The following is a 23,105-nucleotide window of genomic DNA, read 5'->3' as shown; positions in this document are numbered from 1 at the left end:
AAATCCCAAGTGACAAATGGATTTTTTTAAGCTTTTCATTTGGACATAATTGTAGATTCACATGCAGTTCTAGGAGATAATAGAGAAATCTTTTATACCTGTGATAATAAGAAATACTCATTTTGTCTTTGTCCTTGTTTCCTGGCACACCGCTTCTAAAACTTTTGGTATCCCCAGAGGGACAAGAGTACCTCTTGTATGCTAATGAGACGGCTGAGGCTCCTAGACACCTTCAGGATGGGTGCTGGTCACCAGAAAGACCAAAGCATGCTAAGAGGGTTTGAACAAACTTTTTTTTAGTTTTTATTTTAATTCCAGTTAGTTAACATACAATGTTACATTTGTTTCAGGTATACAATATAGTGATTGAACAGTTCCATACATCACTGGGTGCTCATAACAACCTGTGCACTCCTTAATCCCCATCACCTATTCCCATCCACCTCCCGTCTGGTAACCATCAGTTTGTTCTCTATAATTAAGAAACTCCTTCTTTTTTTTTTTTTTAAGATTTTATTTATTTATTTGACAGAGAGAAATCACAAGTAGGCAGAGAGGCAGGCAGAGAGAGAGGAGGAAGCAGGCTCCCTGCTGAGCAGAAAGCCCGATGTGGGGCTCGAACCCAGGACCTGGGATCATGACCTGAGCCGAAGGCAGCGGCTTAACCCACTGAGCCACCCGGGCGCCCCAAGAAACTGCTTCTTGATCTCTCTCTCTCTCTCTCTTAGGTTTTTCCTGTTCTCATTTGTTTTGTTTTTTAAATTCCACATATCAGTGAAATCATATGGCATTTGTCTTTCTCTGAATTTCACTTAGCATTATATGTAGCTCCATCTGTGTCATTGCAAATGTCAAGATTTCTTTTTTTTTTCCTGGCTGAATAATATTCTGTTATATATTATACCACATCTTCTTATCCATTTATCAATTGATGGACACTTGGGCTGCTTCCATATCTTGGCTATTGTAAATGATTCTAGTATAAACATAGGGGTGCATATAATCCCTTTGAATTAGTGTTCTTCTGTTCTTTCCCTTGACCTTCTCCTCAGGCTTGATAATTTGCTAGAACTGTTCACAGGACTTTAGGAAGGCACTTTATCCACTAGTTTATTATAAACCATTCCTAGCCCCTGACCTTTAAGAATGGGAGTGGGATGGAGATTGAGTCAATCACCAATGGCCAATGACTTAATTAATAATGCCTACATAATGGAACCTCCATAAATAGCACTAAATGACAGGGTTCAAAGACATTCCAGGTTAGTGAACAAATTGATATACTGGAAGGTTGATATACCCGGAGAGGACATGGAAGCTCCAGTATCCCTCCCCTCCATACCTTCTCTTACACATCTTCCATTTGGCCATTACTATGCTCTATTCTTTATAATAAGCCAATAAGTAAAGTGCCTTCCTAAAGTTCTGTGAACAGTTCTAGCAAATTATCAAAACCGAGAAGGAGATCATGGAAACCTCTGATTTATAGCCAGTCAGCCAGAAGTGTGGGAGGCCCAGAACTTGCAATTGGCATCTGAAATGGGAGCAGCCTTGTGGAACTGAGCCCTGTACTTATGAGATCTGATGCTAACTTCATTTAACTTTCCTGAACCTCCGTCATTTCTGTGACAAAGAGATGAATATAATAATGCCTTTTATGCCTACCTCACAGAGTTATTGTAAGAATCAAACAAAATTATGCTTGTGAAAATACTTTGTAAACCAAAAAGAACTGTAAGTGCTTTAGTTATTATTATGGCTATAATATTTTTCCCTTTCCCTACAGAAAAGGTAATTATACCTAAATATCCTAGAACCTAGTTCTGGTATGATTCACATGGTAAATACTGCTGAGTGAATCCACATGGTAGTATTTTCCAGTCTGCTGACTCCATGCTCTTCTTTCAACTCCTGCCACCTGCTGTTATTCCTTTTTTGTTTTTAAGAGAGAGAGAGAGAGAGCTGATGGGAGGGAGGGGTAGGATAGAAAAGAAGAGAGAATCTCAAGCAGGCTCCAGCATAGAGCCTGAGGCAGCACTCAATCTCCTGACACCCTGAGATCAGGACCCAAGCTGAAATCAAGAGTTGGACGCTTAACTGACTGAGCCACCTGGGTGCCCCTTCTGCTGCTACTCCTTCTGTTACCACCTTCCAAGAATTAATGAGTTGTCCATCTCTGCTGGGACTATAGCCTTCCTCTGTTCTTATGTGGGGGTGGTAACAAGAGAAGGTTGGCAAAGAAAGATGCAGACACCAAATCACTGGACAGGGAAAAATATAGCAAATTCACATCACAAGCACAGTCTATATATAGACTATACTATATCAAAGAACAATGCAAAGTAAATTATTCCCATTTAAAATTAAAACACTGTCGGGGCTTCTGGGTGGCTCAGTGGGTTAAAGCCTCTGCCTTCAGCTTGGGTTATGATCCCGGGATCCCAGGATCGAGCCCCACATTGGGCTCTCTGCTCAGCAGAGAACCTGCCTTCTCCTCTCTCTCTCTGCCTGCCTCTTTGCCTACTTGTGATCTCTGTCTGTCAAATAAATAAATAAAACCTTAAAAAAATAAAATTAAAACCCTGTCAAAGTTAGAAAACATAAATCAGTATCTCAATGATAACATGTAGTCAAGGAAGGTATTAGTTTACACAAACTAAGCTAATATTGGACCTTTTGCTATAGAATACCCTCTCTCTGATGTCAAAATATGTATTCTCTGTGGGGTACAGAATGGGGCAAGGAACAGCCCCCACAAGAGGTAGCTATTTAAGTTTGGTAGGCCTAGGTCTTCACTTGGAGTATTGTCCAAGTGCTCATTCATAAGAGAAATTTCATAAGAGAAATTTACCATCCTTTCTGGGGTTTAGGGCCATAATTATGTTTGTATTTTGTCTAAATTGATGGCTGCTGTGTTTGAAAAGGCAGGAAGCTATACCACAGTCATCTTCAGAGTTTGAAGCTGTATGATAATTAATGTCACCAACAGGCCCAAGTTGCAAATCAGGACAGGACTGATTCATTATTCAGAAATGTTGATGCTGTTTTCAGCAAGGCTATATTTCATCAGTATCTAAAATCATGTCAGAGGATAAAGATAGTAAAAGGACACAAGAAGATCATAGCGTGCAGTTTGACTTAATCAGCACAACATAAAATTGCATTTCTAAAATAATTCTGGTTTACACTGATGCTGGCAAATAAAAAAATTTTTAAAAAGGCATGCTACAGAATAGAAAAGAATATTCTTCATAAATAATTTTTTGAACTTCAAGTTTGAGTTACATGTTTTATTTTTAATCACAAAAAATAGCTTCATAAGGGACACCTGTATAACTCAGTCAGTTGAGCATCTGACTCTTGGATTCTGCTCAGGTCATGATCTCAGGATCCTGAGATTAAGCCCTGCATCAGGCTCCACATTCAGTGGGGAGTCTACTTCTCCTCCTCTCCCTGTACCCCTCCCCCAGCTCATGCTCTCCCTGTCTAAAATAAATAAATCTTTTTTTAAAGATTTTATTTATTTATTTGACAGACAGAGATCACAAGTAGGCAGAGAGGCAGGCAGAGAGAGAGAGGAGGAAGCGGGCTCCCTGCTGAGCAGAGAGCCCAATGCAGGGCTCGATCCCAGGACCCTGGGATCCTGACCTGAGCCGAAGGCAGAGGCTTTAACCCACTGAGCCACCCAGGCGCCCCTAAATAAATCTTTTTTTAAAAGAGCTTCATAAAAATAAGAAAACTAACTTTTCTAAATATATTATGTATATGTTCAATATTGTATATTGAAATAAGAGAAGTTTTAAGGTATAACTGGATTTCTTGATTAGTCACTGTCTAGATGAAAAAGTGAAACAGAATTTTTATAGACATCATCCAAAGTGCAAATGAGTGATCCCAAGAGATCCTACCCAATAGGTCACTTCATTCAGCTGCTTAGGTCACATTCTGTAGAAAATCCCAGCAGACCTTCATTCAGATGTTCTTCTCCTCAGACTCTGAGCCACTGTTTCTTTCATGGATGAGACACGCAATTGGTTAATTATCCTTCAGACCCTCTCGCGGATTTGTCACATTTGGAATGGGACTCTGAGATCTTCAGCAAGTTTTTGGGCAGACATTTATACATATGCATAGATTCTTTTCTGAGAAAAGAGGCTTTCTGCTATATGTGCTGACATAGATAAGAGAATTGTTTAGATCATCAATTTTCTTACCTTTGCCCCCTTTTACTTGATAACTAAGCAGTATAGATCTTTAATCCGCTATGCACAGTAGCTACACTTCAAAACTGAGGACGGAAGCCTAAATTTAGAAATAACTATGACCAAGTACCTGTTCTCTGGTTGAGGAAGTGATACTGAGAAAGCCTGAGAACGATGTTAAATTTCCAGACCTCTGGGGCCAGGTGGATGGCTCAGTTGGCTAAGCATCTGACCAGTTCAGGTCATGATCTCAGGGTCCTGAGACTGTCCCTCTCCCTCTGCCCCTCCCACCACTAGTGTTCCCTGTTTCTCTCTCTCTCAAATAATAAGTAAAATCTTTAAAACAAAACTTCCAGGCCTCTGGATTGTTTTATCCTTTTACAAACTGAAGAAAGTAACCTTACCTCAACTAATAACACTAGCTAGATTTTTTGAGGTTTTAAACATGTGCTAAGCACTAAGAGCTTTATATAGATTAGTTTATTTAATTCTCACAACAATTCAATAGGTAATATTTATTTGTATAGGTAATAATTATTTCTATCCTTACTTCACAAAACAGGAAACTGAGGCTCAAGGAGGTTAAGTGCCTTGCCCAGAACCTGAGCTACTGAATTGTGGGGTCAAGATCCAGACATTTGACAGAGTCCTAGAGTCACATTTCTGGCTCAGTCTAAAGAAGTCTGTGAAGTACTTTGTCGCTCTTATTTTTTGGCTCAATTTTATGGTCTTATTCTTGTTTTTCTTCTCTTTCATCACCTATTTGTAACACCTTTTTTTTTTAAGATTTTTTATTTATTTATTTGACAGAGAGAGACACAGAGAAAGAGGGAACACAAGCAGGGGGAATGGGAGAGGGAGAAGCAGGCCTCCCACCAAGCAGGGAGCCATCCCAGGACCTCCATCCTGGGCCTCCATCCCAGGACCCTGGGCTCATGACCTGAGCCGAAGGCAGATGCTTAACAACTGAGCCACCCAGGCGCCCTATTTCTAACACCTTGATTGCGTGTATTTTTGTATGTTCCCTCAGTTTTTTTCTCCTTAATGAAGGTTTTTTGTAATAAATAAAGTGCCAATTAGGACGTTTATTCCAAAATATTATTATCTGTGATTAACCATAGCCATCATTATCAACAGTATGAAACATGTATATTTGTTCAAAACATCTTGGATTCTAACTGAGAAATATTGAACTTTAGTCAGTGGAAATTGAATGGGATTTGGCCAGACTGGTACCATGTAAAACTGAAAGTATTGTAAATGATTTTTTTTTCTTTTTTCTAGAGAGAGATAGAGAGTGTGAGTGGAAAGAGAGGGAGAGAGAACCTTAAGCAGAGTCCGTGCTCAGTGCAGAGCCCAATATGGGGCTCAGTCTCACAACCCTGAGATCATGACCTGAGCCAAAATTGAGATTGGACACTTAATCAACTGAGCCACCCAGGTGCCCCTGTTTAATGAAATTTAAAAGGCAGTATCTCGTACCTTCCCTTTCCCTTTCCCAGTGTGGAGAAGTCAGCAAGATAGCTGAAGGTGTTAGTGCAGAAACAAAGGGTTTGGGGCACAATAGGCCAGCCGGTGTATTGGCCAAGGACATGAGACAATAAGGAGTAGGGAGTCTAAGATAGCAATAGGAGGAGATGACCCATTTAGTTGGGAATTGGTTACACTGAGTGGACAAGTTGGGGAAAATGAGATCCACGTTTATTAGTGCCAGAAAAGATATTTAAACCATAAGCAGGGGGAAATGCTAGGAAGAACCTTAAGATATGGAACTTAGGTAACAATGTGAACTCATGATTTTAAAATACGTATATATGCATTGAAATAGAAATAGTTATGGATGTATATATGTGTATTTATATGCCTGCTTATATACCCTAGTTCTCTCTACTAAGAAAGCCCAGAAGCAGTGATAGTCCAGTAGTAGTGAGTACGCCACACACCTGTATTTTGGTTTCTAAGTACCATTCTCCTCTGAAAGGAATCAGAACACTTTGGAAAAGTGGCTGACAATAAGACTGAGGCAAATTAAATACAAGATGAGCCTGGAGTATCTTTTTATATCAGAGAATATGTAAATACAAGAATGATGAGGACAAGTCAAAGGAGCAGAGGAACCAGCCTGAAGGGGCCCCCACTGGCCAATTTAGGGACAATTTGAACATCAAAATAAATAATATTACAATCAATAGTAAAATAGGAATCCATGAGTCCACACAGATATAAAGGAATAAATAGAGTAGAAGAGAAAGATTTTTCTTAAAAAATATCATCTATTAAATCTAGAAAATAGGGAATAACCATTTTTGCAACCATTATAAAGAAGGTTGATTGAAACAGAAACTATTAGTGGGTCCTGCAACTGGTGGGCAGAGATTGGGTGAGGTACATGATATTAGCAAAATATCAGAATAATTCCCTGCTTATATACTACAAATACTAATCAGTTGCAAAATGGAAAATGATGGCTTTAAGGTGAAGAAATCTGGTGGAGAGCAACATGGCAGGTAATCAAGATTAACACCACCAGCAGTAGGATGAGTTAACATCATGTCCCCTGGATGTGAGGCACTAGAAAAAGCACAGTCATTTCAGCGGTACCCCTGCCAACAATGTGTGGCCTGAGTCTGTCATGAAAATGCCCAAGTCTATCATGGACCCCACCGAAGATCATCCTATAAATGCAAGGCTTCTGCTCTAAAACTGTCAAGCACTTGAAAGGGAGATAAAAGTAGAAACAAATTGAAGATAAGACAGCTAAATGTAACTCATTTTTCTGAGGAAGATCTGGAATCAAAAAGGAAAAAGAGACACTTGGGAAAATTTGAGTGGGGTCTTTCAATTAGACAGTTGTGTTATACCAATGTCAACATGTTTATGTGGAGAGTGGTGGGCTATTTTTATATAAGCGTGTCATTAACTTTAGGGAATATACACCAGAGTATCTGGAGATTGTGGAATGTCATTTCTGCAACTTACTTTCCAAATGTTTAGAAATAGATTAATGATAATGGAGTGTGAATGATGCAGCAAAATCATACCTAATATTATGCAGTAAAATAGAAACATTTGAAGAATATAGGAGAAAGATATTGCAGTTCTTTTATCTGTTCTGGCAACTTTTACATAACATTGGGGTTATTTCACAATAAAATACTTAAAATTTTAAAAGTATCTTCATTATATTGACAGAATCTTAAGACAATTCTATGAAAAGCAAAAAATTCAGCCAGTTATCTTGCCAATCACATTGTTGTAACAAATGTTTTTCTACTGAAATGATCAGTAGTGCATAGCTACTTACTCCCTGCTACAGAAAGTAACAGCAGGTTAGATTTAGTTTTCTGTGATTACCTCTTGACATAAATCTCTAACTTTGAGTCAAATGGTATGTCTAGTTTTAAAAGACAATGCAAAAATTGTAATTATCTGTCTATGAAAACACTGTTTTTCTATGAAAATACTGTTTTTATGGGAAACAGTATATGTGAAACATATAAACATAAAAACTTGTGGCATGAAACACAAAAAAAAGGCCCTTTTACAACAAGTAATTCTGGAGTTCAGACATAACAAGAATAACTACCATCAAAATATGTGATGTGAACTTACTATTTCTTCAGATATTGATATCTTTATAATGCACATTAACCACATTATATGATGTCCTTTTTTAAATGTGTATTTATTCATTTATTTAAGTATTGTTGACACACAATGTTACATTAGTTTCAGCTGTACTGACAAGTTTATAGATTATGTTATGTTCACCACAGATGGAGCTATTATCTATCCCATCACAGCACTATTACAATATCATTGACTCTATGCCTTATACACTGCTTTTTATTCCTGTGACTTACTAACTCCGTAACTAGAGGCCTATATCTCCCTCTAACCTTTACCCATTTTGTCCAACACTCCAGCTCCCTCCCCTCTGGGAACCATTACTTTGTTCTCTATATCTATAGTTCTGATTCTACTTTTTATTTGTTTATTCATTTTTTTACATTCCATTCATGGGTATAATTATATGGCATTTGTCTTTCTCAGTCAGAATTATTTCACTTAGCATAATACCCTCTAGGTGCATCCATTTTGTCTCAAATGGCACAATCTCATCCTTTCTTGTGGCTGAGTAATATTCCATCGTGTGTATATATACCGCATTTTCTTTATCTATTTGTTTACTGATGAACACTTACGTTGCTTCCATGTCTTACATATTTTTTCCATGTCTTACATATTGTAAATAATGCTACAATAGGGGTGCCTGGGTGGCTCAGTGGATTAAAGCCTCTGCCTTCAGCTCCGGTCATGATCCCAGGGTCCTGGGATCGAGCCCCACATTGGGCTCTCTGCTCAGCCTGCTTTCCCCTGCCTCTCTGCCTGCTTGTGATCTCTGTCTGTCAAATAAATAAATAAAATCTTTTTAAAAAATGCTACAATAAACATAAGGGTACATATATTATTTTGAACTAGCATTTCCATTTTTCCTGGGCCATACCCAATAGTAGGATTATTGGGTCATATAGTATTTTTATTTTTACTTTTTTGAGGAAACTCCATACTGTTTTTTACAGTAGCCATACCAATTTACATTCCCACCAACACTGCACAACAATTTCTTTTTCTCCACGTTCTCCCTAACACTTGTTTCTTGTCTTTCTAATGTTAGCTATTCTAACAGGTGTGAGGTGATATCTCATTGTTTTTATTTTATTTACCTGATGATTAGTGACATTGAGCATCTTTCCATATGTCTGTTGACCATTAATATGTCTTCTTTGTAAAAATGTCTGTTTGGGTCATCTGCACATTTTTTAAAGCAGATTGTTTGTATTTTTGGTATTGAGTTGTATGAGGTTTTTTTTAATTTATTTGACAAAGAGAGAGATCGTAAGTAAGCAAAGAGGCGGCAGAGAGAAAGGGGGAAGCAGGCTCCTCGCTGAGCACAGAGCCCCATGTGGGGCTCGATCCCAGGACCCTGAGACCATGACCTGAGCCGAAGGCAGAGGCTTAACCCACAGAGCCACCCAGGCACCCTGAGTTGCATGAGTTCTTTTTATATTTTGGATATTAACCCCTTACTGGCTATATCATTTGCGAATATCTCCCATTCAGTAGGTTGTCTTTTTGTTTGTTGATAGTTTCATTTGCTGTGCAAAAGCTTTTTTTTTTTTTTAAGATTTTATTTATTTATTTGACAGAGGGAGATCACAAGTAGGCAGAGAGGCAGGGAGAGGAGGAAGCAGGCTCCCTGCTGAGCAGAGAGACTGATGCAGCTGAAGGTAGAGGCTTTAACCCACTGAGCCACCCAGGTGCTTCTGTGCAAAAGCTTTTTATTTTGATATAGTTCTAATTGTTTATTTTTGTTTTTGTTTCCCTTGCCTTAGGAGATGTATCTAGAAAAATGTTGCTTTAACTGATGTCAGAGAAATTGCTGCCTGTGTTCTTCTCTAGGATTCTTGTGCTTTCAGGTCTCACATTTGGGTCTTTAATTCATTTTGAGTTTGTTTTTGTATATAGTATATGAAAGTACTCCTGTTTCATTCTTTTACATATAACTGTCCCATTTTCCCAGCACTATTTATTGAAAATACTGTCTTTTCCCTATTGTATATTCCTACCTCTTTTCTCTAGATTAATTGATCATAATAATGTGGGGTCTCTACCCTGTTCTGTTGATCTATGTGTCTGTTTTTGTGCCAGTACCATACTGTTTTGATTACTGCAGCTTTGTATTATATCTTGAAATCTGGAATTGTGATACCCCCAGCTTTGTTCTTCTTTCCCAGGACTCCTTTGGCTATTTGGGGTCTTCTACAGTTCCCCATACAGATTTTAATATTATCTGTTCTAGCTTTGTAAAAATGTTATTGGGTTTTTTTATAAAGATTGCATTGAATCTATAGATTGCTTTGAGTAATATGGACATTTTGACAACAATAATCCTTCTAATCCATAAGCTTGGAATATTTTCCCATTTGTATGTGTCAACTTCAATTTCTTTCATTGGTATTTTATAGTTTTTGGAGTACAAGTGTTTCAACCCTTTGGTTAGGTTTATTCCTAGGTATTTTATTTTTTTGGTATGGTGGTAAATGGTGTTGTTTTATTTTCTCTTTCTGCAACTTCATTGTTAGTGTATAGAAACGTTTCTGATTTCTGATTTCTGGATATTAATTTTGTATCTTTCCACTTTACTAAATTTATTATTTCTACTAGTTTTTTGGTGGAACCTTTAGGATTTTATATGTATACTATTATGTTGTCTGCAAATAGTGATGTGACAGTTTAACTTCTTTACCAACACGGATGCCTCTTATTTCTTTTTCTTGTCTGATTGCTGTGGCTAGTGCTGAGTTCTAGTACTATATTGAATAAAAGTGGCAAGAGTGGACATCCTTGTCTTGTTCCTGACCTTATAGGAAATGTTCTCAGTTTTTACCATTGTGGATGATGTTAGCTGTGGGTTTTTCATATATGGCCTTTAGATATATCCCTTCTAACCCATTTTGTTGAAGGTTTTTATCATGAATAGATGTTTACTTTTGTCAAAAGTTTTTTTGTTTTTTTGTTTTTTTTTAGATCTTATTTATTTGACAGAGAGAGTATGAGAGCACAAGCTGGGAGACAGAGGGAGAACCAGGCTCCTTGCTAAGCAGGGAGCCCAATGCAGGGCTCTATCCCAGAACCCTGAAACCATGACCCAAGCCAAAGGCAGCCGCTTAACCAACTGAGCCACTCAGGCACCCCATCAAATGCTTTTTCTGCATCTATTGAGTTGATCATATGATCTTTATCCTTTATTTTGTTGATGTGGTGTATGAAGTTGATTTGTGAATATTGAACATTTGCATCCCAGGAATAAATCCCACTTGATCATGGTGAATGATCTTTTTGATGTATTGTTGAAGTGTAGTTTGCTTATATTTTGTTGAGAATTTTGGCATCTATGTTCATCAAGGATATTGGTTATAGCTGTTGGTGGGGGGGAGGTGTGTGGTGTCTTCATCTGGTTTTGGTGTCAGAGTAATGCTGGCCTCATAGAAGATGTTTGGTTTTCCTTCACTTCTATTTTTGGAATAGTTTGAGGAGAATAGGTTAACTCTTTTTAAAATTTTTCAATAGATTTTATTTATTTATTTGCCAGAGAGAGAGCACAAGCAGGGGGAGCATGAGGCAAAGGGAGAAGCAGACTCCCTGCCACATAAGGAGCCCAATGCAGGACTCAATCCCAAGACCTAGGATCATGATCTGAGCCAAGGGCAGGTGCTTAACCAACTGAGCCACCCAGGTGTCCCTCATTTCATTTTATAATATTGAAACCTTTGTCATGGACTAGCACCGACCTGAAGGCAAACCCTGTACTAAGTGGAAACCTCAAATGATATTCATAGTATGAGGGACCACAAACCTCCTGCACAGTTTACCAGGGTTAAAATTCCACAAAGGCAATGAAGCTTAAGGTTCAGAGTTCTCACCAGTACAACTCCTTCCAGAACTCCGACCATATTTATATGGTCATATGATTTTATAAAATCTACAAAAGTAAGAAATTTTAACCACAATCAGTAGACTTCTTTTTCTACTCCAACTTCTCTTTATGTCCACTGATGCAGGCACTATTCCAGTCCAAAGTGAAAGGTGGAATGGGGATGCATTCAGTTTGAGTTGAGTGGGATATATTTATGTGGTTCACAGTCGTTTCCATATATAGTGAAGTTATTGCTAGTTGTCCCAGTGTAGGAATGGCTTCCAGGAATACCCCCCACCACCTTCTGTGCCAACTAACGGCATCATGAAGCTTCAGGACAGAGCCAGTTTAAGAAATGAGCCTCTCATATTGCAGTTGGCACTGGAAGCATGTGGGTTGTCAATGAGAAACAGAGTTGAAATATACAGAGATAGAATTTAGTTTGTAAAAGTGCTTCCAACATCAGACATGCAAAATGGTTCTTATCTATAGCTTGTCAAAATGGAAATTCTCTCCTGTCAAGATTATGTACTCAATGACTCAGCATATATAGTTATTAAAACATCATACTTTATTTTTTCATTTTTCTTTTTCGTGTGTGTGAAAATGTCATACTTGATAAAGCTCAATTTCAATCTGGCAAAAGGTTGTTTTTTAAAAAACATTAAGAAATTGCAAACTCCTGGTTTGGTTTTATATAAAGCATACCCTCTTTTATAATTTAAATTTATTTAATAAATTTTTTAAAGTTAATGGACTATAAAACAAAAGCAGTAAAGATGAGAGTAAAATAAGTTGAAATTAATGTTGAAAAGGGAACTGTAAGATCTTTTTTAAAACATCCCAAAAGCAATACTTAATAAAGGAAAATTCATAAATTTCAAACAGTAACGATATGTAGATGCTCAGATTGTTTGAAAATATAAATAATAAAAAGATGTGAATCATTGGGAAATGTTTTCAATTTTATTTTCAGATAGAGATCACAGGTAGGCAGCGAGGCAGGCAGAGAGAGAGAGGAGGAAGCGGGTTCCCTGCTGAGCAGAGAGCCCGATATGGGGCTTGATACCAGGACCCTGGGATCATGACCTGAGCCGAAGACAGAGGCTTTACCCCACTGAGCCACCCAGGTGCCCCATTATTTTTTGCTGATTTGACATCTACAAAGATACAGCAACAAATCAGTATAATGAGAACATAGACACCAAATTAGTTAATATATCAGTTCAGAGTTAACATATCGATTCAGAGTATTAACAATCAATCACTGCAGAGGAAAAAATTTAATGTATTGAAATCTTTCAGTTCATAAATGAAAGAAAATTGAGAGACATTTCCCCAAATTTGACAGTGTTGCAGGCAGAATTGTGTCCCCTCAAAATTCATTTATTGAGTCTCTAATCCCCAGTGCCTCAGAATATGACTAAATTTGGAGATAGGGCCTTTGTAGAGGTTATTTAGTTAAAATGGAGTCATTAAAGTGGGCCCTAATTCAGTATGACTAGTGCCCTCATAAGAAGGCAATAGGACACAGACAACAAAGAGGGACAACCACATGAGCACAGAGAGAGAAAGAGGCCATGTGTGAGCCAAGAGAGGTCTCAGAAGAAACCAAACCTACTAACACCTTAATCTTAGACTTCTAGACTCCAGAGTTGTGTGAAAACAATTGTGTATTTTGTTATGGCGGCCCTAACAAATTAATACAGACAATAGTCTAACATTTTTCATTAACAATTTATGAAGTCAGAAAAAACTTTTCTCAACTATCATCAATAAAAAATAAACTTCAATTAAGTATACTGAAGGAAAGGCCAAAGAATTGTTGTGTTCTCTCTAAACATAAGTTAGTGTATGAATCTGATAAATATAACGAAAGTATTAAAGAAGCCATGTAAGGCAGTTAATTAATAAAAATATTTTTGTGGATTTATGTTCATGAGATTTGTCAGCTTTTTAAAACTTGTAATATAACTTGAAGTTTGGAATTGTGATGCCTCCAGCTTTGCTTTTCTTTTTCAAGATTGCTTTAGCTATTTGGGTGTTTTATAGTTCCATACAAATTTTAGGATTGTTTATTGTAGCTCTGTGGAAAATGGTGGTATTTCAATGGGGATTGCATTAAATATGTAGATTGCTTTGGGTAGTACAGACATTTTAACAATATTTGTTCTTCCAATCCATGAGCATAGAATGTTTTTCCATTTCTTTGTGTCATCTTCAATTTCTTTTATCAGTGTTTTATAGCTTTCAGAGTACAGGTATTTCACCTCTTTGGTTAAGTTTATTCCTAGGTAGGATGCCTGGGTGGTTCAGTCTGTTAAGTGGCTGCCTTTGGCTCAGGTCATGATCCTAAGGTCCTAGGATCAAGTCCAACTTAGGACTCCTTGCTCAGCAGGGAGCCTTCTCCCTCTGTCTCCCACTCCCTCTCGTTATGCTTTCTCTCTCTCTCTGACAAATAAATAAAATCTTTTAAAAAAAAGTTTATTCCTAGGTATCTTATGGGTTTTGGTGCAATTGTAAATGGTATTGATTCCTTGATTTCTCTTTCTTCTGCTTCATTATTGGTGTATAGATATGGAACCGATTTTGGTATGTTGATTTCGTATCAAGGGATTTTGCTGAATTTGTGTGTCAGTTCTAGCAATTTTTAATTGGAGTCTTTTGAGTTTTCTATATAGAGTATCATGTCATCTGCAAATAGGGAAAGTTTGACTTCTTCCTTGCTGATTTGGATGCCTTTTATTTCTTTTTGTTGTCTGATTGCTGAGGTTAGACTTCCAGTATTGTGTTAAATAACTGGTGAGAGTAGACATCCTTGCCTTGTTTCTGACTATAGAGGAAAAGCTCTGTTTTTCCCCATTGAGGATGATATTGGCTGTGGGTCTTTCATATATAGCTTTTATGATATTAGGGTATGTTCCCCCCTCCCTACTTTGTTGAGGGTTTTTATTATAAACAGATGTTGTACTTTGTCAAATTTTTCTGCGTCTGTTGAAATATCATATGGTTTTTAATCCTTGATGTGAAGTATTACACTGAATAAATCCCACTTGATTGTGATGAGTGATTCTTCTAATGTACTGTTGGATTTGTTTGCTAGTATTTTGTTGAGAATTTTTGCATCCATGTTCATCAGGGATATTGGCCTGAGGTTCTCTTTTTCAGTGGAATCTTTGTCTGGTTTTGGAATCAGGGTAATGCTGGCTTCATAGATTGAGTTTGAAAGTTTTCCTTCTGTTTCTATTTTTTAAATAGTTTGAAGAGAATAGGTATTAGCTCTTCTTTAAATGTTTGGTAGAATTCCCCTATGAAGCCATCTGACCATGGACTTTTGTTTGCTAGGAGATTTTTTTTTTTTTAAGATTTTATTATTTCTTTGAGAGAGTGTGTGTGTGTGGGCAGGGGGTGGGGGGCAAAGGGAGAGGGAAAAGGAGAAGCAGGCCAAACAAGGATCCCGATGCGGGGCTTGGATCCCAGGACCCCAGGATTATGACCCAAGCACCCAGGCGAAAGGCAGATGCTTAACCAACTGAGCCAACCAAGTACACCTGTTGGGAGATTTTTTTATTACTAATTCATTTTCTTTACTGGTTATAAATCTATTCAAGTTTTCTATTTCTTCCTATTCCAGTTTTGATAGTTGATACGTTTCTAGGTATTTATCTGTTTCTTCCAAATTATCCAATTTGTTGACATATAAATTTTTCATAATATTGTCTTAAAATTGTATTTCTGTGCTGTTGGTTATTTCTCCTTTCTTGCTTGTGATTTTATTTGGGTCCTTTCTCTTTTCTTTTTGATAAGTCTTGCTAGTGGTTTATCAATTTTATTAATTATGGAAAGAGCCTAAAATATCCATAGACTTATGAATAGATAAAAAAGATGTGGGTTGTCTCCCTCTCTCTCTCTCTCTCTCTCTCTCACACACACACACACAAACACACACACACAATGGAATAGTACTCAGCCATAAAAAATAATGAAATCTTGTCATTTGTAATGATGTGGATGGAGGTGGAGAGTATTATGCTAAGTGAAATAAGTCAGTCAGAGAAAAGACAAATACCACATGATTTCACTCGTATGTGAAATTTAAGAAACAAAACGGATGAACATGGGGTAGGGGGGAAGAGGCAAACCAAGAAACAGACTCTTGACTATAGAGAACAAACTGATGCTTACCAGAGGGGAGGTGGGTAGAGGATGAGTTAAATAGGTGATGGGGATTAAGAAGGGCACTTGTTGTAATGAGCATTGGGTGTTATATGTAAGTGACGAATCACTAAATTCTACACCTGAAACTAATATTACCCTGTTTGTTAACTAATTGGAATTTGAATAAAAATTTTAAAACTAAATAAAATAAAATAAAATTTGTAATTTGTTGTGCTTTATTTTCTCACTCTACAGTAATATTTCTTATCTAATTTGTATTATGTTTCTTAAAAGGAACTCCAGAATTGTGCAAGCTTCAGGGTCCACAAAACCTGGATCCATCCCTGCACTTCACTTATCTCACTTCTCAGTGACAAGTGAACTCATTCTTGTCACTCCCCCAGTTCAGCTGTATTCCCAAATCTGTGAAGTAAAATTTTCAGCAACTTCTCTTAACTCCCTGGCTTTTCTGATTTAATACATCTTATATGAAACCCGGGCATTTGTACTTCTGCGGATTTCTGCAAGTTGTTCTGATGTGTGGCCCAGGTTTTGAAAACCACTGTCCTGCAATGCCAGAGAACTTGCTTTATATAGGTGGGCCATCACTTATTACGGGTTCTGAAGTCAATTTAGTGGGCCGCAATCAGCACTGTTTTAACAGAATGGAATTTAAGTCAGCATGCGTCACATCGTGTTAGTGGTATTTGTCAAATTTCTGTTTTATTTCAAAACAAAACAAAATTTACATTATCTACATTGCTTTAGGGATTCTGATTCTAATTCTAATGTCAGAGATTCTAGAAAATGTTTATGACAAAAAAGAATGACCCGGATTTAACTAATTGTAAACAGCCTCTCTGGCTTATGCTCTTAAGGATAACTTTGTTACTGACTTACGGGGAAAACTCCAGAATAGAGAAATTATAAGCTCACAGAATTGTTTTTAAAAAAAGATAGGGATTGTGGTGTGTGTGTGTGTGTGTGCATGTTTTCAAATCCTGGAAATACTAAAATATCTATAGAAAAAGGAAAAGCAACTTGAGATATATATACATTTTTTTAATTATTGTTCTACTAGGGAGTGTGGTGAGGAAAGGAAACAGGACTTTGGAAAAGTTTCATTCCATGCTAGCAAAAGTTTCTGTCTATGTACCTAAGGAGTAATAACCACAGGCGAAAGAACATGGTATGGAAGCAAACTGTATGACGTTTGTAGGGCACGAAGACAGTTCTTCCTACTAAAAATAAAAAGCTTAAGTTACGCTGTCTGGCAAAACCGACTAAGAGTTTGTAATGTTCTGGTACTTGGATATCTTTATTTCCTGGAGCCCTAAAAATAAAAGGACATATTCTATGTGGCATTTAGATTTAGTCATTAACTAATCCTGGACTTAGGTTTTCACTAAGAACCTGCTGCACTTAATTTGGTCAGCAATGAATCATCTTTTCTTCTAGCATTCATGAGCTGATAATCATGAACTTGGAGGACCTTGAAAATTCAAGGCAGCATGTTTTTCAAAGCACTTTAACAAGAAAGTTTAAAATGATGGGTCAATAAGAACTACAGTTTCCTATGGGAAAAAGTGTTTTATGTTTTCTAGTTTGACTACTGTTGAGTGATGTTCAGACATTGTTCTATTAAATGTGTTGGTATTTACTGAAGATGATATTACAAATGATTAAAGCCAACAGCTCAGGAGTCAGACCTCTTAGTGAGAAAACATCACTGTATTTACCTGCATGCCCTGTGCCTTAGTCTCCCCATTTGGTTTTGTTTTTGTTTTTTTTAAAGATTTTATTTATTTATTTGACAGAGAGAAATCACAAGTAAGCAGAGAGGCAGGCAGAGAGAGAGGAGGAAGCAGGCTCCCTGCTGAGCAGAAAGCCCAATGTGGGGCTCGAACCCAGGACCTGGGATCATGACCTGAGCCGAAGGCAGCGGCTTAACCCAATGAGCCACCCAGGCGCCCCAGTCTCCCCATTTGTAAGTGGAGATACTAATGAATATAACTCATGGGGATATTGTGAACATTCAATAAAATAATACATACAATGTGCTTAATATATTTCTGACATGTAGAAAGCATTCAATAAATTAATTTTAAACACAGTCACACACAGAAAGATCAAATAAGAGACTTTTGGGGTGCCTGGGTGGCTCAGTGGGTTAAGCCTCTGCCTTAGGGTCAGGTCATGATTCCAGGGTCCTGGCATCAAGCCGCACATCAGGCTCTCTGCTCAACAGGGAGCCTGCTTCCCCCTCTCTGCCTGCCTCTCTGCCTACTTGTGATCTCTGTCTGTCAAATAAATAAATAAAATCTTTTTAAAAAAAAAGAGAGAGAGAGAGACTTTTATGTTAACTCAGCATTCATCTTATTATTTTGTCCAGTTTCAGTTCTAATATATTAGAAACAATGTCAGGGCAAATAGAGCTATTTTTAAAGAGGATCAAAAACTGATTTTTAAAATGGACTCTAACAGAGTGATTCTCAAATTAAGGCAATGAGGATTCTCACATTTCATTTAACAGTACTATTGTTTTTAAACAAACTCTCTGTTGGGTTTTTTTAATTAAATGTGTCATCAATAAAAAAAATTTATTTATTACTTTGTTACAGTTTTGTAACCTGAGATTATTTGAGCTACCCTGAGATATCCAAACTAGGATCACTGTTGTATATAAGAAATATTCACCAATGGAGGTAGGAGAGGTTGGAGTAGGGGGTTATCTAGAGGCAGAATTACTTAGAAAACTTTTTCAAAGAGCAAATGCCCATGCTCCCCTCTACTGCTCCTCTAGAGTAAGAACCACTGATACAAAAGAAGGTAGAGAAACAACTTAATAGTTAAAACGTTGGAAGTATAATGTCAGCGGTCACAAGTTCGCCAACTTTAAGAATTAACTTTTTCTTTTATTTACAAACCGAATGATGCAAACCACATTCCACATACAATGGGAAATCCAGAGCCTTTTCCAGTGTGCCTGCGATTTACTCTGAAAGAGATTTTTGTTCTCCTAGACATCTGCCACTGCAAAGTCCTGCTTCCACCAGTTCTGCATCCCCACTCACTGTGCCCTTTGCATTCTCAGCCCACTTTGTAAGTGGTCCTCTCTGTGTTTACTTTCTCTTCATTCACTCCAAATACCACTAATATATTTCACCTCCATTTCTGGCTCTCCCTCCCCTTTACTCTTTTTCATCTTTTGCCCTAGAATTTATCATCATCTGGATAATTATACATTGATTTGATGAGGACAGAGACTCAGTCTGTTGTGTTTGTTGCGATACCCCTAGTGCTATACTACATGCAGTAAGAACTCAGTAAATATTCACGTGATGAATGAGTGATCGAATGGAGACTTTATGATTATTATTTATTTCATCAATGCAGCAGACTTTTACTGTGAGCTTTGGATAATGGCATTTACTTAGATCACAGCTCAGAACAGGGAAACAATTTAAAATGGACTCTTGAGGGCGCCTGGGTGGCTCAGTGGGTTAAGCCGCTGCCTTTGGCTCAGGTCATGATCTCAGGGTCCTGGGATCGAGTCCCGCATCGGGCTCTCTGCTCAGCAGGGAGCCTGCTTCCCTCCCTCTCTCTCTCTCTCTGCCTGCCTCTCCATCTACTTGTGATCTCTCTGTCAAATAAATAAATAAAATCTTTAAAAAAAATAAAATAAAATAAAATAAAATGGACCCTTGAACATCTCTGTTTTCCAAGCTCCTGGACCATCTGCCACAGGGACTTCTCACAAGTCTTTCTCCTTAGGCCATGTTTGTGACCCTATTGGGCCTTCTTTCCCTTTATCTTTCAGACATTATCGTATCTCTCCTCATGTCTCAGGTCCCGGGCTTTTCCTGCTTCCAGTGTTGATTCAACCAGGAATGTATGCACACAATCAGAAGTCCAGTTGTTGTGTTTCCAATACTAGAATTTGATTAATCATAATCTTTGGCCTATGAACAGTCTCAACCTTGGTCCAGGCCTGGCCTTTATTTTATTTTATTTTATTTTATTTTTTTACTTAGTTACATATTTGTTTATTAAATAATAAGTATCTGTATACATGCCACCCAGCATGCAAATGAGAACAGTCAAAATTTCTAACATTTATCTATGTTTTCCTCCCTATTTTATACCCTGCCTCTCTCCAGTAGAAGAAACCACTATCCTGCAAATTTTACTATTATTCCCTTCACTTTTTAGAATGATAGCTTTACACAATATAAATATTTCTTAAAAATATATTGGGCAGTTTTAGTTGTTTGTAACTTTTTTAAAGGGGTGTGGGCATTACAGGATATCTGATCTTTGGGGGCTTGCTTTTTACTTAAATTCTAGTTCTAGGATACATTTGCATTCTCTTTTCTTTAAGGTTATACATATGTAAGTAGAATTACAAATATAAGGTATATGAATCTCCAATTTTAAAAGATAATGCTAAATATTTTTCTGAAGTAGTTGAATCAATTTTACTCCTAACAGCAAAGTATAAGCTAGCCTGTTTATCCACATTTTCTCTAATATTTGATGATAATAGGCTTCTTTAGTTAACTAACTGCGTTTTAAATGGTATCTCATTGTGGTCTTCTTACTAGCTTATAAATGTTTTTTATGTATTCTTGCTATCAGTTCTTTGCCAAGGTGTTGCAAATATTTTGTCTTCAATTATTTTTTTTTACTTTTTTAAAAATATCTTTTAATGTGCAATGCTTTTAGTTTAATATGTCAAATTTATTATCAGAGAAATCAGCTATCATAAATGTGAAATCAATAGCCTTGAAAGACAGTGATAAGGGAAGTCACCACAATAGGTAGAGCTTCAGGGTATGTACCTAATCATCCATTTTGTGTGAAGAGACAAGGGACCTAAGCTTAAAGTATACGTTAGACTCTTAGATAGTAGCAAATGCTTGGCCAGCTGGTCAGGGACTGTGCTCTTTTCCTAGGACTGTCATACAAATTAGGCAGCTTGAATTTATTCCCTCATAGATCAAGAAAGCCAGAAGTCTGAAATCAAGATGTTAGTAGGGTTAGTTCTTTTGGAGTCTCTAAGGAAGAATCATCAGAAGCCATTCTCCTAGCATCCAGTGTTCACCAGCAATCCTTGGCATTCCTTGGCTTGTGGACTTATCATTCCAATCTCTGCCTTCATCATTAACACTGCCTTCTTCTCCGTGTACCTATCAGTGTCTTCCCCTCTTCTTGTAAGAGCCCCAGTCATTGGACATAGGGCCTACCCTAAATCCAGGATAATTTTATCTCAAGATTTTTAACTAATTACATTCACAAAAATACTAACTACAAATAAGGTTACAATCTGAGGTTCTAGGGAGGCATGAACTTGGGGGAAACACTGCTAAACCACTACGGGGGTCTAAAAGGAGAAGGACTGGAATATCAGGAAAACAGGTCTGGGAAATAGGCATGTAGTTGAACATTAGAGAATGAGCGTAAAGTATGAAGAGCTTTAAAACACTTAACACCCACCCAAGATCACCAACATGGAAAGGGCACCAAACAACCAAGTAGACAAAAATGACTTGGCCAGTTGACATTATTCATCCTCTGCCAACAGCCACCTGCTGCTAGCACAACGGGAAATGGATGAAATAGCTTTGTCTCGGGGATAGAGACTGTACATGTGCCTAACATATAGTCCCATTCACCAATGCTAATTTAACTATTGCACCTGCCTAATGTACAACCTGCAAGCAAAAGAGACCAATGCTGAGTACCCCATATAAGTATCACACTGCTCTGTATCTTATATTCCTCATTCAACATAATTTGTGGGAATTGTTGAAAGTCATTTGGATTAGCTCTGATTCATTATTTTTAATGGCCACACAATATTCTGTGATATTCCAAAGCTTTTTCAGCCATGGTTTCCTTTCATGTTATAACACTCTATTATTTTTCTCTTATGGTAGGAAAATGGGATAGGTACCCAAGGACAATAGATGGTGAGGACACCTGAGAAGACCCTATCTGACCCACCCACCTCCAGCCCCATCAAACAATGTGCTCCTGATCTAGTTTCACAGTACGCATCCAAATTTAACAATTCAGAGAATTGAGTTTCTGCAGCTGTAAGTTTAATTCTGGGAACTAACTCTTATTTTTTAAATCCATTTTTGGCCACAAGCTAATAAAGCTACTGTTCTTTCAAATGATGAAAGCAGAGAAACTCTTTGAAGAACTTTCCAGGAGACTTGGCAGTAAGATAATAGTGTTGAAAAAGTTCGCAGCAAAAACATTCTCTGAGTCCCTGTAAGTAGAGGAAGGTCAAAAGCAACTATCCAGTGTAGATCCTTTTGAGGATCACCGTATATGTACAAATTTTTCTTAATGACAAGTCTCAAATTGATTTAGGAAGGGGAAGCGGAGATGGTGAAAGAGAACATGTCTACCTTCCAGCTGCCAAAAAGCAGCAGCTGCTGCAGGATGCCCTTACATGGCATTTGTTTCCTGTTGTCCCCGAGTGAAGTCTGCCAGGACAAACTAAGGCAAGCGGTATTTGCCATTTCCTGGAAGACAACCACAAGGCCAGCTCTATAATTACCCAGAGGCCCTGTCTATGCACCACAGCCGTAATCAGGCATTGGTCACAGGGAGAAGAGACTGACTGGGACTCTGGGTAGGTATGTTGGGCACGTAGAGTGAAGGGTCCAAACCACATCTGGTCAGATCCTACCAGGAAAGCTTTGCCTCTACAGATACTGCAAGAAACAGCTCGGCATGAGGCAGCTGACAACCACCTCGCACTGTTTTGTTGTCCAAAATATCTGCGTGAGGGCAGAATTTCATGGGAGCAAATACAGATTGTTTTTGAATATTTAGAGATGCAGTTTATATTGGCAACAAATCCTGTGCTAGGCCAAGCTGAATAGTTTTGCAGCTGTTCTTGTCTTGCCTAACTGGGTCTCAGATTGAAAAATCACTGTTCTACCAGCTAACTGCTAGTTTTAAAGGACTTCTAGGAAAAGTCCACCAACAATTTCATTTCCTTGCAGTGCAACAAGCAGTATGTCAGCTATGGTCAACATCAGCATCTGTAATTTCATAATGAACCAATCCTCGTTCCATGTCTAAAATATGTGACTACTTGTAATCACTTCCCTTGGAAGCTATAACCCTTTGTTACCATAAATAATAATCAAATTGCCTTCTATAGCGTATCTACTTTTCTTGATTAAAAAACTAAATTATTAAAAAAAACAACTAAATTATTATATATGATTTGATTTTTTATTGTC

General features: G+C 37.6%; 1 long non-coding RNA gene across 1 annotated transcript in view; it reads left to right on the top strand.

Annotated features, from left to right (window-relative positions):
* Positions 1-21,928, top strand: part of LOC125094256 (uncharacterized) — a 134,998-nt gene extending 113,070 nt beyond the window's left edge. Inside the window, exon 3 of the long non-coding RNA XR_007125430.1 lies at positions 21,780-21,928. This is a non-coding gene — a long non-coding RNA (uncharacterized LOC125094256). The remainder of the gene's footprint in view (positions 1-21,779) is intronic.
* The last annotated feature ends 1,177 nt before the right edge of the window (positions 21,929-23,105 follow it).

This window comes from Lutra lutra, chromosome 2 (assembly GCF_902655055.1).
Source record: "Lutra lutra chromosome 2, mLutLut1.2, whole genome shotgun sequence".
Taxonomy (NCBI): Eukaryota; Metazoa; Chordata; class Mammalia; order Carnivora; family Mustelidae; genus Lutra; species Lutra lutra.
The sequence above is the reverse complement of the archived record's forward strand: the minus strand, read 5'-3'. Positions and strand labels throughout refer to the sequence as shown.